Source organism: Sceloporus occidentalis, unplaced genomic scaffold (genome assembly GCF_023333645.1).
Source record: "Sceloporus occidentalis isolate IW3139 unplaced genomic scaffold, rSceOcc1.0.p SCAF_102, whole genome shotgun sequence".
Lineage (NCBI taxonomy): Eukaryota > Metazoa > Chordata > Lepidosauria > Squamata > Phrynosomatidae > Sceloporus > Sceloporus occidentalis.
In genome coordinates, this window is record NW_028317082.1 from 2471624 (window position 1) to 2488643 (window position 17020).

General features: G+C 38.4%; 1 protein-coding gene and 1 non-coding gene across 2 annotated transcripts in view; both read right to left on the reverse strand.

The window, feature by feature from the left end:
* The window catches only part of LOC149283569 (dual specificity calcium/calmodulin-dependent 3',5'-cyclic nucleotide phosphodiesterase 1C-like), a 342446-nt gene that overhangs the window by 258752 nt on the left and 66674 nt on the right, over positions 1 to 17020 (reverse strand). The window lies entirely within an intron of this gene.
* On the reverse strand, positions 8381 to 8510 carry LOC149283571 (small nucleolar RNA SNORA35). Its single transcript, XR_016277911.1, has one exon. It is a non-coding gene; the product is annotated as a small nucleolar RNA SNORA35 (small nucleolar RNA).

The window sequence follows — 17020 nt, forward strand, 5'->3', positions numbered from 1 at the left end:
TTATTACGTGGTTGGGGATTACCACGATAGCCATGGTCCTTTTGGGAATTAAAGGAGCCATGTAATTTTGTTTATATTTTATGTTGTTATGTTTAGTATATGTAAATATTTATGATGTTTTCTGTAGTCGCTTAATAATATAAGATATTACGATAATGATGAGGGGGTACCTGGAGATACAGAGAGAATTTGGGTGAATTTAGAAGATAGTTAATTGGATGATGTTAAATGTTAGAGGATTGAACTCTCCTTATAAAAGATTAGTCTATAGTGATCTGTTGAAAAAAGAATAAATAGATATTGGCTTTATATGAGAAACACATTGGAAAAAGAATGACATAAATAAAATGACATTTTTAGGATACTCCAAAATCTTTAGTTATTTATTAGAGGGAATCCCAAAAAGAAGAGTTGTAATATTGATCTCTGATGATTTAGAATTTAAATTTAAATATGTTTATGAAGATCTTGAAGCCAGATTATCTATTGTGGTATGTAAACTAGATCAGTGGACTATACTTTAGTAAATATTTATGCACCTAACACAAATTCAGTTGGTTTCATAAAACATAATGAATAGGATAGAAAAAGTTAAACAGGGTATATTGATCATGGCCGGGGATTTGATTGTAGATATTGATGTTGACAAAAAAGATTCCCAAGGAGAATAAATACTCCATAGATCTTGCTGAGCAAGCGAAAAATCTACAAAATATGTTAAAAGCTATTAGAAATAGAGGGTATAGAGGGTATTTAACCCAAGAGTCCTAGACTTCACACACTACTCTTATATAAAAGAAATTTGTTGGACTGATCATAATGTGGTGATTATGTATACCAAGGATATAATAAAAAATAGCCATAGAAACAACTGGCGATTAAACAAGGATTTATTAAAAGAGAACAACAAAAAATGTATACAGGAAATGTCAGAAGGTTTTTTTCTGGAAAATAAAACAGATGAAAGTGACACAAATTTGGTGTGCATACAAATGTGTAATAAGGGGCCACTTAATAAAACCCAATATAAGAAAAATCACCAGGTTGACCTGTCTTGTCTTTACATTGAATAATTTAATTTAAATCTACAAAATAAAAAAAAACAGACATTCAGATTGCATTAACCCCTTCGTGACAAAGGCTGATTTTACTTTTTGTACCCTTCGTGACAATGGCCTTTTTAACATTTCTGCGCTGCTTGTGTTTAGCTGTAATTTTCTTCTTTCCCGTTTACTGAACCCACACACGTTAGATATTGTTTTTTTCAGGACAAGAAGGGCTTTCTTTAGATGACATTGTTTTGATTGTATCATATTATTTACTACTAAAAAAAGTATAAAATATGGTGACAAATTTTGAAAAAAACTAACTTTTTCTAACTTTTAGTTGAAAAATCTTTTACTCATCTATAAAAGGTAATGAAAAAACCTGCTAAATGGATTCTACTATTTGTCCTGAGTTTAGAAATACCCAATGTTTTTATGTTTTTTTGCTTTTTTCTACCCATTATGGGGCAATAAGTACAGGTAGCGTTTTGCTATTTCAAAGCCATTTTTTCCAAATCTGGTAATTCTTCCCCCCATGTGCCATTTTGGGTATCTTTGAACCCGGCCAATGCAATTTACCCCATCAAATCATATATTTTTGAAAACTAGACAGCCCAGGGTATTCCAAATGCTAGTATTTTAACTATTTCCATGCACCATATCTACCACCAGTTTTTGTCAAACTTTGTGGTAGTCATTTTTTTGCATTTGTTTTGTCACACACATTTTACTTCAGGTATGAATTAAAAGGTTCTCGTTTATGTCACTATCACAAAACACCCCAATATGTGTTCAGCAACATCTCCTGAGTACAGCGATACCTCACATGAATGATTTTGCCTGGCTGTTTGGGGGCAAAAGGGCCACATTTGGGGCATGCGCATTTTTCAATGTTGAACTTTGGCATTTGGGGATCCACTGCCTATGCCCTATTTGGTACATCTTTGAGTCGGGCCATTTCAGTGTGCCCAATAAACCCATATATTTTTGAAAACTAGACACCCCATGGTATTTCAAATGCTAGTATTTTAACTCTTTCCATGCACCATATCTACCACCAGTCTTTGTCAAACTTTGTGGTAGTCATTTTTTTGCATTTGGTTTTCCACACACATTTTACTTCAGGTATGAATTAAAAAGTTCTCGTATATGTCACTATCACAAAACACCCCAATATGTGTTCAGCAATATCTCCTGAGTACAGTGATACCTCACATGAATGATTTTGCCTGGCCGTTTGGGGGCAAAAGGGCCACATTTGGGGCATGCGCATTTTTCAATGTTGAACTTTGGCATTTGGGGATCCACTGCCCATGCCCTATTTGGTACATCTTTGAGCCGGGCCATTTCAGTGTGCCCAACAAAACCATATATTTTTCAAAACTAGACACCACAGGGTATTTTAAATGCTGGTATTTTAACTCTTTGCATGCACACATTTTACCACCAGCATGTTTTCAAAGTTTGCAGTAGTATTTTTGTGTGTGTATTTTTTCCACACACACCTACTTTATGTATGAATTTACAGCTCCTGGTATATGCCGCTGTCACACGACACCCCATAATGTGTTCAGCAACATCTCCTGAGTGCAGTGATATCCCACATGCATGGGTGTGTCATTTTTGTGGGAACTAAAAGGCCACATTTGGTACGTGTGCATTTTTCTAATTGGAAATTAGGTGTGTGGCCATCCTTCCCCTGGTATTAATTGGGACGTTGTTGAACCTGGCCAATTCAATTTACCCCATCAAATCATACCTTTTTTAAAAGTAGACACCCCACGGGCATTTAATATGCCAGTATTTTAACTCTTTCCATGCGAGAATTGTTTTAAGCTAATATGCTAATTTTAGGACTTGCTCACAAAAATATATTTTTTATATATATATATTTTTTTTTTGTCTTTTTAAAAAAAAATTTTTAACATTTTTTTCAACTTGGAGGTTCCCCTGATAGTGACATCAGTGGGAAATGATTTTTACATTTTACTAGTTTTTTACTATTTTTTTTCTAATTATTATTAATTTTATTTTATTTTTTAATTTATTTTTACTAATCACACTGTGATTAGAAAGCTGGGTTCCATTGACTTGCATGGTGAATGCAGTACCTGTATTCAACCTGCAAGTGGAGCCAAAGTTCTCTAGATGGTCTGGACCATCTAGCGAACTTTTACAATTTGTTGGTTCCTGTTATAGGGCAGCGGCCATCTTGCTTGATGGCGAAGATCATCGGCAGCTGCGGCTGTGACCGCTCTCCGGAGCGGTCACAGCCCATCGAAAGGTAAGTGTTTGGTGTCGCTGGATGCCTCCTGATCGAGGCATTCCAGCGACACCATTTAAGTTTAGGAGGCGATCGTCGATCGCCTCCTAAACGCTTTTAAAACGGGCGGATGTTGACGCCCCGTGGAGGGGCCAGAGATGGCCCCTTCGTTCCGATCGCGGCGTTGCTGAATGCCTCGAGGTCGAGGCATTCAGCAACGTTTTTTGGGTGCAGAAAGCGAAAACAGATCGCTTTCTGCACCCGTTTAAAGACGTGCCGGTCCTGGCACGTCAATTGTCGTAAAGCACATGCTTTTCCGTGTCGTGCCAGGACCGGCAATTGTCGTTAAGGGGTTAAGGATAGATAAAGAAAAAAAGAAAGGAGAGACTCAGAGATAAGACCACTGTGGGTACAATCTGGGTGCAGGGGCAAGTCCTTATGTACATATTATATAGTTAAACTGGGATGACTATCAAATCTGCTATAGGGTCTAGCCCCAGATCTTGGAGACATAGCACAAGAAGGTAGCCTAGTATGTGCTAAATCACTATACAGTATTTGATTTAGGGGATTTTACCCTCATTACCAGATTATACAAAAATGACTAGCCATTTAAGAATTAACCAAGGCCTCAGAAAACTATTGCATAAAGATCTACTAAATACTACTAGGTATTGAGTACATAGAGGGTAGTGACATTACCCCCTCCACTCAAATGGATCCACCATTAAACTCTTATGTAATACAAGAGACATTTACATACTTCCTAAAGGTCCCTTTTTCCTGGAACCCCAACTCCTCTTGCCCTCTTTGGCCATTTGCAAGGTGTCAATTCCATTCAGAAGGAGAAGCACACAATTTGGCAAAATATAATAATCTCCTCTTACTTCCACCGTGCTCCTTTTTGAAACATCTGTTTCAGAACATGCTTTGCATCTTGTAGCACTTATAAGCTACATATATGTATTCCTAGGTTGCTATAATTCTGGGGCTTGCTGATGATGACACCTAGAATGCTGTTAATTTATTAATTAGCATCTATTTGCCATGCTGCTTCTAAACTTAAGCACCTAAGGTAATTTGTGGATATGTAGTTTAATTTCCGATCATCAGTATTATGTTTGGTGAAATCCATAAAAGGGTTTATTACTAAATATGGACTGTTTTTAATATGTTATGTCTTAATCGGAGGATAAGACAAAGTAACCATTACAACTTGCCTAATTTGTATTATACTTACCTTTGGTGTAAATCAGACTCAATAAATAGCAAAGCCTTTTTATATTAGAGAATTAGTGCCCTAGAATTTTCTAAAACAACAGAGGTTGAAACAAAATAACAATGTTTATTCAATCTCAGGTAAGCCCACGGCATCTGGGTTCATCCAAGAATTGAGGGTTTTTTTTATTCACATGTTGGCAGGTCCAACAAATCACATGGGGAATTATTATTTTGTCAGAAGCAAAACACAAAGTCGGGTTTTAAAACACGTTTTTAAGAGATTAATGAGAAAACAAGATAAGGTTATACACATATTGGCATAATCATCAGAAGGGAAAGTGATGATGACATATAATGAGTAAACATTGGGGTCACCTTTACCCCAATTGTGAACTTATTTGATTTAAAAAGTATCTAAGCTTTAAAGAAAACATACATGTTTTACATATTTTTTTGATAAATGGGTTTGATTCCATTTAAGAATATGGAAAATAGTGGTTAACTGTGACAGTAACTTTTGGCTGTTATGGGTCATAATACATGATTTACACAGCAATAGGATGTGGAGGATATATTATCTATCTGAGGAATTAAGATGTAATGTACACCATTAGTCATGTCCACCACAATTTATCATCTGCATGCAATCTGCATGCAATCTGCATCTGGTTAATGATGCTGTTTACATTTTCCATCTTTGGCAGGCAGTTTACACATATACAGTACACCCCAAAATGTGAGCTGCTGTAAAGACAGTTCATAGATTATTCTTCTAAAGTGACTTAATGCATGTTGAGGAATTTGTCTTTGAGGACAAGTAACTAGGCAGGTATCTTTCACTTGTTGTAGAGCACCAAGGTGGTATAGGTAAATTCTTCTTTTGATAACTACACAGCTAATCTTGATTTGTGTGGTTGCATGATAGGACTCCTGAGATTCTTGGTGAACCATACTATTTGATAGAACTTTTCACGACATGCTACAAAACATAACAATTTAGTTCACACAAAAAGATGGCTTTTCAGTCACCAAAGCCTGCTGCCTTCACCACACAAGAAATAACCAAAATATAAATCAATTGTCTGTCTGGATTATTCCAACTCCCTACCAACTGGTTTCCCCCTTTCCGGGCCTTTCACATTTTTAATCTATCCTCAACACTGTAGCTAGACTAATGTTCCTTTGTTACTATTCCTAATCTCTTCCTCCATTTTGCCAATCACTCCACAATCAAATTCAACCCTCTAACCCAAACCTACAGAGCCCGTAGCCACTTTGCACCCCACTACATCACTACCCTCTTATCCAAATACACCCTCTTTGTTCCTCCCATGAGTTGGGTCTCTTGTACCATCCTAATCAAGCCAATCAAGCTTGAATGATCAACAAGCTCTACAGATCACCCTTGATTCAATCAACTCATCCCTTTCCAAGGAGTCCTCTCCTACTGTTTCACTTCCCTGTCCACCACCGACTAGACATAAGCCTGCAAGAGCAGGCCTTCTTTTCTTTTTGTACCATTATAATGTGTGTTCTTTTAAAGTATTTTTTGTACTGCCTTTTAGTAACAGCACTACAGAATCTGCTGGTGCTATATAAAAGAATGTAATACTGCAGGAAAATCATTCAATCTTTCTATACTGTAAGTGTGCAGAACACCTGTTTAAAACATATCATATTTAAGATGAATGTATAATAACGCTAGTAGTGTAATATACTGCATTCATGATTTAGCCACGTAAAGATAACAGGCAGCTGCGTGGGTTTATTTGCATTATTATATTCACTAGAACATACTCAAAAAGTACAATATGAATTGTATAAGAGGAGTTGACAAAGCGCCTCCTAAGGGTGTATGGTTATAACTGAAACATTAAACTCGATGCCTTTTCATGTTACTTTAAACATTACATTTCAAGTTACTTATGAGATTTACCCTTACTTTAAATTATATGAATGTCCTTTAATTAGGACAGAGGGACATAGGGGAGGAATAAATTCTATCTACTGAAAATATGGATACCTGTGTAATTTTTATTAGCTCTAATTTAGGAGAAGAGAAACTAACAGAGGAGTTTTTTAGAAGTCAGATTATTAAAAAAAAATAGACAGTTCCGAGGACTAAAAAATAGGGAAAAGCAAAGTAAGTGCCACAAAAAAAAAAATAGTATGTAGGGCAGATCTTCATGTACCCCAGAACACTGCTCTATGAATATGGAAGAAGGAATACTTCACGGCTTAAAGCCGATCACACAGGTGAGATCTCTCACATTTTCCTATGTGATTAATATAGCTATAGTGGATGCATGCTTTACATTAAGGGACATATATATTTTCATACTAATGGGGTACCTCTCATAAAAATGTTTGTGCTGTTTGCTATATTGGAACTGTTTTTGATATGTGATGTGTCGGGTTACTATATAGGAAGATCTACCCTATACTTTTTAGGGGGGAGGGTTCTTCCTGTGATTTGCTTTTTTTATTTCTGTCAGGGAAATTTGATTTATATGTATTACTGTAGGGTGAGTCTCTTAATATCTATACCATAATTAATTGATTGTTATTATATAATTGCATTGTAGTAGAATAGATATTTAAATTAAATAAAGGTAAGTGCCGTTGGCTATATTAGTTGTTGGATTGCTATATTATCTATGTAAGGCAACAGATTTGTCTAATACCACCCACTTCAACACCTTTGAGTGTTTTTGTTTTGCTTGAAGCAACCAATACATTTAAAGAAAGCTTTCCTAGGGAAATCAATGGGAGTGCATTATGCACACGTGCGCTAGAAAGCTCATTAGTCCTCCTAGGACTCTCACAGGAGCTAACTTGTGGAGGGTATAGTGCGGGTGTGCAGTTGAAAGCAGGGCATTTCGGCTAGGGAAATAATGCAAATCATAAGTGGGATTCTGCTCAATCCCTTCACACCAAAGTCAATTTATCAGTTTGAGGGTTTGAAAAAACAAGATGAAAGTTCATAAAATTATTATGATTATTTAACCCCTTCGTGACAAAGGCTGATTCTATTTTTTGTACCCTTCGTGACAATGGCTGTTTTATCGTTTCTGCGGTGTTTGTGTTTAGCTGTAGTTTTCTCTTAACCCATTTACTAAACCCACACAAGTTATATATTGTTTTTTTCAGGACAAGAAGGGCTTTCTTCAGACACCATAATTTTTTTCATATGATGTAATTTCCTATAATAAAAATAATAAAATATGACGAAAAATTGAAAAAAAAACACATTTTCTCACTTTTATTTGAAAAATCTTTTATTCATCATAAAAAACTACTGAAAAAACCTGCTAAATAGATTCTACTATTTGTCCCGAGTTTAGAAATACCCAATGTTTTTATGTTTTTTTGCTTTCTTCTACACGTTATGGGGCAATAAGTACAAGTAGAGTTTTGCTAATTCAAAACCATTTTTCTCTGAATCTGGTAATTCTGTCTCTATGTGGTATTTGGGGCATCTTTGAAGCCAGCAAATTAAATTTACCCCACCAAACCATATATTTTTGAAAACTAGACACCCCAGGGTATTTTAGATGCTGATAGTTTAACCCTTTCCATGCACAAATCCTACCACCAACCCTTGTCAAAGTTTGTGATAGTAATTGTTTTTGGTGTTTTTTTCACATACTTTGTACTTCAGGTGTGAAATTACAGCTCCTGGTATATGTTGCTGTCACACAACACCCCGATATGTGTTCAGCAACATCTCCTGAGTACATTGATACCCCACATGCATGGGTTTGTCAGATTGTTTGGGGGCAAAAGGGCCACATTTGGAACATGAGCAATTCAAATTCAGTAGGAATTTTACATCTGGGTAAAGAAAAATGCTTGTACCCAACTATCAGTAGGGACAATTTACAAGAAAGCCTGGCCTATCTCCAAGAAGGGATTTGATCTAGCACCTTAAGTGGTCCCTCATGCCACGGAATGGACACAGGGTTCACTTGACAGTGCAAATAAAAACGCTTAAAAATGGAGGAGCAAATAAAAGCTAAAAAACTGTAAATGTAACAAAAAATAATAAAAAAAAAAATACAAAAATGGAGCAGGAACAAAAAAAAATCAAAAATGGGAAACTGTGTGATACAGCTTGAAGCAGTCACCGACACAGAGTGCAGGTTTTCCAGGGCAATCTGGACAGTAAAATGTGGTGTCCTTTCTTTGCCCCCTGCTGTAGCATACCCTGCATCTCTTTTGGGGATTCTGCTTCTTTGCTGTAGGGGGGATTTTAAAAATAAAATGGGTAGCCCCAATTCTGTTGGTTCCCATCACTACTTGGGGACCAGGTGCATCACGGTACAAGATACCTGAAATTACTTCGAGCTGAAACTGCAAAAAAGACAGCTTCAGCCCAGTGTCTGCTTTTTTGTGCAGCAAAAAAGCGTTATAGGTTGCAATTTGCATTAGGTAAATTGCAACCTTCTTGTACCAGGCCTTTGTCTTCCTCATAATGAGGTAGGGCTGTAGGAGTTGATCTGACAGATCAACTCCACCCATGTGCTTGTTATAGGCCCTGATGCACACTGGCTTTGTAGTGACCCCAGCTCTGCCACGGACAGAAACCTCCACGGTTCTTTCATCGTGGATGGTGCTCAGCATGCACACCTCTTTTCTGTCCCTGAACTTCAATGCCAAAAGCTCCTCTTGGCGTAGAGCTGAGGTCTCCCCCTTTCCTAGCCGGGTTCGTACCAGGTGTTGTGGGAAACCCAAGCGGTTCTTTTTTATAGTACCGCAAGCTACCGTATCGAAACAATACAGCAGCTTGAACAAAGGGACGCTTGTATAGAAGTTATCTACATACAAGTGGTAGCCTTTGTTCATAAGGGGGAATATTAGGTCCCAAACAATCTTGGCACTGGTGCCCAGATGGTCTGGGCAACCTGGAGGGTCAAGGTAGCTATCCTTACCCTCGTATACCCGGAAGGCATGAGTATATCCTGTCTCGCTCTCGCAGAGCTTATACACCTTCACTCCATACCTAGAGCGCTTGGAAGGAATATACTGCTTGAATCCCAACCTTCCTTTATATTTCATCAGGGATTCATCCACGCAGATATCCCTTCCAGGTGTATAAACCTCTGGAAACCTGGCAGCGAGATGGGTAATCAGGGGGCGGATTTTGTAGAGCCTATCAAACTGGGGGTGCTCCTTAGGGGGGCACAGGCTGTTGTCGCTAAAGTGCATGAAACGAAGAATCATTTCATACCTTTGCCTAGTTATAGTTTGGGCATAAATGGGGTGCTCCAGTAGGAGCGGATGGAGGGCTTTTTTATAATGCCCATTAACATTGTGAGTGCCCAGAATTTAAGAAATTCTGGCACGTCAATGGGAGTCCATGGCTGTTTTGCCCAAAAAGAATTAGGGCTAGCAGCACGGTACTGCTGGGCATAAATGTTTGTTTGTGTGACAATGTCTCCCAAGACATCGTCTCCCAAAAAAACCTGCACAAATTGCAGTGGAGTGAATCCTGTAACATCAATATTGATGCCAGGAATTCCAGAAAAAGGAGGGATAGCTGGCTTGTACCTATTAGGCGCTACCCATGCCTCTGGTGCACTGCCACGACTACGTGTGGCAGGCGTCCTAACAGCCACAGATACATCACTAGATGTATCTGTGAACTGACCAACGTCAAAATCTGACGCTGTATCAGTGGCCTCAGAATCTGTGGCCAAAAAGGCATACGCCTCCTCAGCCGTATACCGCTGCATGGTAACAATTGCAGCAAAAATAGTGGGGAAGGAAAGGGTTAATGGCTATAATAAAAACTAAAAAAAACCACTAAAAAAAGTAAAAAAAAATGTAAAAAAAAACAAAACCCCAAAAACAATTGCCACTATGCAAGATCACTGTTTATGCAGTGATCAATGGCAATGAAGGGGTTAATATTATATGGGTGGCTCTTATAAGAGCCTTTGGATCAATATATATATATTTTTTTATTAGAGAATACCTGAAATACCAGAAAACACACCGATCTGTCTCTCTCCCTCACTAGAAACAAGTGAAGGAGGGAGGCAGATCCAATACTGATCAAAGACAATGTTTAGAAAACATTGCCTTTGATTTAGCAAATCATGATCACTCTTATGAGTGATCTGACCACTAGGGGTGTTATTCACTGGATGTCCATGACATCCAGCAACACCCCCCCCGATGATGACAGCAGGCTCCGCCCCCCGGCTTCATGGGCGCCGCCATCTTGAAACACCGCGTGTGTTTCGAAGACGCCGGCACCAGGAAGGTAAGTTGAGCATTTAGGAAGCGATCGCGAGTCGCTTCCTTTGCTAAACAGGTGTTGCAAAGATGCCTCGATACTGAGGCATCTTAGCAACACCAGCTAAGCAAAGGAAGCGACTCGCGATCGCTTCCTAAACCCGTTTTTCGGCGGCGGGCGCCGCCATGTTTGAAAGACTTGCAGTCTTTCAAACATGTTTTTTTATTTGCTCCTAGGAGCGATCGGGGGGGGCCGGGAATGTTTTTTTTGGTGTTGCTCAATGCCTCGATGTCGAGGCATTAGAGCAACACCGTTTGAGTGAAAAAATCGATCACGGATCGATTTTTTCACCCGTTTAAAGACGTGCCGGTCCTGGCACGTCAATTGTCATAATCGTCACGATTTTCGGTGACGTGCCCGGACCGGCAATTGTCATCAAGGGGTTAAACTTAACCCCTTCGTGACAAAGGCTGATTTTACTTTTTGTACCCTTCGTGACAATGGCCTTTTTAACATTTCTGCACTGCTTGTGTTTAGCTGTAATTTTCTTCTTTCCCGTTTACTGAACCCACACACATTAGATATTGTTTTTTTCAGGACAGGAAGGGCTTTCTTTAGATGACATTGTTTTGATTGTATCATATTATTTACTACTAAAAAAAGTATAAAATATGGTGAAAAATTTAGAAAAAAATGACTGTTTCTAACTTTTAGTTGAAAAATCTTTTACTCATCTATAAAAGGTAATGAAAAAACCTGCTAAATGGATTCTACTATTTGTCCTGAGTTTAGAAATACCCAATGTTTTTATGTTTTTTTGCTTTTTTCTACCCATTATGGGGCAATAAGTACAGGTAGCGTTTTGCTATTTCAAAGCCATTTTTTCCAAATCTGGTAATTCTTCCCCCCATGTGCCATTTCGGGTATCTTTGAACCCGGCCAATGCAATTTACCCCATCAAATCATATATTTTTGAAAACTAGACAGCCCAGGGTATTCCAAATGCTAGTATTTTAACTCTTTCCATGCACCATATCTACCACCAGTTTTTGTCAAACTTTGTGGTAGTCATTTTTTTGCATTTGTTTTGTCACACACATTTTACTTCAGGTATGAATTAAAAGGTTCACGTATATGTCACTATCACAAAACACCCCAATATGTGTTCAGCAACATCTCCTGAGTACAGCGATACCTCACATGAATGATTTTGCCTGGCTGTTTGGGGGAAAAAGGGCCACATTTGGGGCATGCGCATTTTTCAATGTTGAACTTTGGCATTTGGGGATTCACTGCCCATGCCCTATTTTGTACATCTTTGAGCCGGGCCATTTCAGTGTGGCCAACAAAACCATATATTTTTCAAAACTAGACACCACAGGGTATTTTAAATGCTGGTATTTTAACTCTTTGCATGCACACATTTTACCACCAGCATGTTTTCAAAGTTTGCAGTAGTATTTTTGTGTGTGTATTTTTCCCACACACACCTACTTTATGTATGAATTTACAGCTCCTGGTATATGCCGCTGTCACACGACACCCCATAATGTGTTCAGCAACATCTCCTGAGTGCAGTGATACCCCACATGCATGGGTTTGTCATTTTTGTGGGAACTAAAAGGCCACATTTGGTACGTGTGCATTTTTCTAATTGGAAATTAGGTGTGTGGCCATCCTTCCCCCGGTGTTAATTGGGACGTTGTTGAACCTGGCCAATTCAATTTACCCCATCAAATCATACCTTTTTTAAAAGTAGACACCCCACGGGCATTTAATATGCCAGTATTTTAACTCTTTCCATGCGAGAATTGTTTTAAGCTAATATGCTAATTTTAGGACTTGCTCACAAAAATATATTTTTTATATATATATATTTTTTTTTGTCTTTTTAAAAAAAAAATTTTAACATTTTTTTTCAACTTGGAGGTTCCCCTGATAGTGACATCAGTGGGAAATGATTTTTACATTTTACTAGTTTTTTACTATTTTTTTTCTAATTATTATTAATTTTATTTTATTTTTTAATTTATTTTTACTAATCACACTGTGATTAGAAAGCTGGGTTCCATTGACTTGCATGGTGAATGCAGTACCTGTATTCAACCTGCAAGTGGAGCCAAAGTTCTCTAGATGGTCTGGACCATCTAGCGAACTTTTAAAATTTGTTGGTTCCTGTTACAGGGCAGCGGCCATCTTGCTTGATGGCGAAGATCACTGGCAGCTGCGGCTGTGGCCGCTCTCCGGAGCGGTCACAGCCCATCGAAAGGTAAGTGTTTGGTGTCGCTGGATGCCTCCTGATCGAGGCATTCCAGCGACACCATTTAAGTTTAGGAGGCGATCGTCGATCGCCTCCTAAACGCTTTTAAAACGGGCGTCCGCCGCCATACAAAGTATGGCGGATGTTGACGCCCCGTGGAGGGGCCAGAGATAACCCCTTCTTTCCGATCGCGGCGTTGCTGAATGCCTCGAGGTCGAGGCATTCAGCAACGTTTTTTGGGTGCAGAAAGCGAAAACAGATCGCTTTCTGCACCCGTTTAAAGACGTGCCGGTCCTGGCACGTCAATTGTCGTAAAGCACATGCTTTTCCGTGTCGTGCCAGGACCGGCAATTGTCGTTAAGGGGTTAAATAAAAAACAAACAATCCAATGTTGGGGAATTGTTGAATAGACAGCAAGAGAACAGTCTTACATTAATGGTTGTTGCTGTTGTATTTACAGGCGGCTACAACGTATTACATTTAATAATTATACCATTCCATTTGAACAAGATTGCTGGAGGGCAGACATATGTTCCAGATGATGGCCATTAGGGATTTTGTACCAATGTCAGCCTTCTTAAAGACAATCTATAGGTTATTTTATTAAATCGTTGATTTAACTGTGGCCCTCCAGTTTTGTTTTTGAATTATAAATGACCCAATTCATTAAATGGTTGTATGGCTTTAAGGTTTCATCAACAGTAACATTCAACAATTTTAGGAGTATAAGGCCTTCAGAATGGTAAAGAAAGGGGATTTAGGTTACTTTGAACGTGGCATGGTTGTCCAGAAACTGCTGATCTACTGGGATTTTCACGCACAACCATCTCTAGGGTTTACAGAGAATGGTCCAAAAAAAGAGAAAATATCCAGTGAGCAGCAGTTGTGTGGATGAAAATGCCTTGTTGATGTCAGAGAAGAACGGGCAGGCTGGTTCGAGATGACAGAAAGGCAACAGTAACTCAAATAACCACTGGGTTACAAACAAGGTATGCAGAATACCATCTCTGAATGCACAACATGTTGAACCTTAAAGCAGATGGGTTGGTTACAGGTTTGGTTGAAACTGGTTTTTTTGAACATGACAATGTGTTCACTGTACTCCAATGGTCTCCACGGTCACCAGATTGCAATCCAATAGAGCACCTTTGGGATGTGGTAGAACGGGAGATTTGCATCATGAATGTGCAGCCGACAAATCTGCAGGAAGTGCGTGATGCCATCATGTCCATATGGACCAATATCTTTGAGGAATTTTTCCAGCACGTTGTAGAAAGTATGCCACAAAGAATGAAGGCAGGTCTGAAGGCAAAAGGGGGTCCAACCCGGTAATAGCAAGGTGTACCTAATAAACTGGCCAATAAGTGTATATGCTTACATAATTCCAGATTGTCTGGCATTGGCATAATTTTCAAGGAGGGTGCTGGTAAGGGGCGCAAATGGGACCCAGGTGCTCCTTCTTTGATTTAAAGATTATAGACTACTGCCAGAAGCTTTCTTATGTTAACTATTAATAGCTAGCAGTTTTTCTTAGTGCTTTACATTACAATAAAACAGAGGTAAAATAACATTGGGGTGTAATAGGTATGTAATACATTAGGAAAGGTGGTACTTGCCATGTAGAGCTTACCAGCAATGCCAATGCCACTGGAATTTCAAATAACTTTGGCAGTATTTACCAGGTCCTCTCTGTGCTCTAATAATTTTTTGCTGCTTCTTTAGGTAAATGTATGTTGATACAGGAATGTCCTTGCTCTCTAAACACAACATTACTTTTATTTTATACTGGAATTCTCGGCCTTAAAGAAAGCTTCTCGGCCTTTTGGCTAAGATCAAGTGTAGTTCCCCTTTGGCCTGGGGGGAATACACTGATCCTGTGGCCTTAGGGCTGGGAAAGCAATGGAGTCATCGTGTGTGGTATTGCACGCCACTGCACACGGTGAGCGCACGTTCTCACTGGCGGCCTACCAGCACTACCTTTTCCCCTTGTACCATCAGGTCTTGGGGTTAAGATGCTTTATTTTTGAACCTGGCAGGCCAGCAATGGTCTGTCCCTAAATTATTTTTCTTTAATTTATATATCACTTCGTTTGCACGAGTGCCTATTAATTTTCCCCTTATTTGATTTCATGGCTTTTTTAATTTCACGGCGAGGCCCTCACACGTTTTTGACACCACGTTTTGGACACTGTTTTCTTTTTAGAGGCAGTGAAGCCTGGACTTTGCTGGAGGAGGATTGGGAGCCTTTTGGCCCCTTCCTCTCTTCAAGAAGGCCAGCAACGAGTCTTACCCTTCGGGGTGAGACTCAAGATCCGACCCTCCCATGGGGGGGGGGAATTTGTCCGTAGTCTGGCTTCTGCTGCCTGTTGCGGCACCCAGGAGCACGCACCTCGGGCAATTTTGTGAATGAAAAATACATTAAAAAAAGTATTATTTTTCTAAGATGTCCATAATTTATTTAGACTGAAGTGGTGAGCTGACTGCTAGCTAATTATGAATGCTTTAAAATCTTCATCATTTATAAGAAGAATACTGCAATTACTATGTTCTATTGATCTCTGACAGAACAAATATCAGAGAATATTATAATAAAAATTGCATAGGGAAACTGAAGTTCTCAACTAAAGCACTTATGATGGATTATGTTCATTATGCTTTTGCTGTACTTTAATAGTCTTTATGACTAATCGTTACAAAGTTCTACTTAACTCTAGAGGTGATCTTAACTCATAACCCAGTCTTTATATTATTACGCTTCTCAACATGCTGATACCATTACATTTTCATGATACTTAGTCATACATCGTGTTAAATACGGTATGTGTTTTTTTAGCAAAATACCAAAACTTATGCCATCCCCATGACATTGGAAATATATACAGAGATAGAGAGATCAATTAATATTATTCAATAATAAGAGATCCATTATTAATAGAATTGTAAACATTCAAGAAAATAATTAAGCTTGGATTTCTCTGACAAATATATATACCCTTGGCAACAGGGCAACATTTTTAAAATGAGTATTCATGGATTTTCAAATAAAAAGGGAGTAATTCTTGTCTGTGTACTTGAACATAATACAAATATACACAACTGTGTTTATCAGAAATGATTGTATCAGAAAATGATGTGTGATTTTTAGTGATAATTGAGCCTAGATTGTTTTTGGAGTGGGATTTTATTTTAATAGTACATTTTATAAATATCTATGGCAACAGTCTTAGATATAGAAAATTTCTGGCTGGGTGCTCAGAACTGTCTCAAGTGAACTCCCTACCTCAGAGCAGATTATAGTAGCTGTGTGATAACCCACAAGGCCATGTGTATTGCAAATCATATTTCCATTAACCTGAACACCATGGTACTTTTAACTTGAAACTTTCAGTCCAAGTATAGACAAAAAAAATAAAAACCACTGCAAATTGTATTAAAAAACACTGATGCTTAGATATTAAGTTTTCTGAAAACCCCATACATACATATTATGTCTGAGTCTGCTATCACCAACTTGTTTCACAATATGTTTAAATTTATTCAGGTATACATAATTTAACACTGAGACAAATCTTTTTTTTAACTTAGTGAAGCCTTTATGTGAAATTGGCAATTATATGAATATATTAATCTAGGCCATTTGCTTATAAATAATGTTGGGACGTTACATATTTTATTCAAAACGTAACATACTAGCACACATGTGAGTTGTATTTGCCTGATATTAATTATATTACTATAGTCCTGCTAGTGCTTCAATGTGTGCTACAAGTACTCTTGTTAGAGTCTTTGAAGGAAGACATCAATTGAAATACCTTCTGTAATCATGTGAAAGGTGCTTAGTGAAATTTTCCCCAGAGCCAAATAGCAGCTAAGTCCTCCACCAACTTTGAAGGGGGAGAGAACAAAGTTTCTCGTTGAGAAAGCAAGCAATATTGCCCACTTTCTCTATTGATCTGTGGAGGCTTTATGTGTGGGGGGGGGGCAGACCC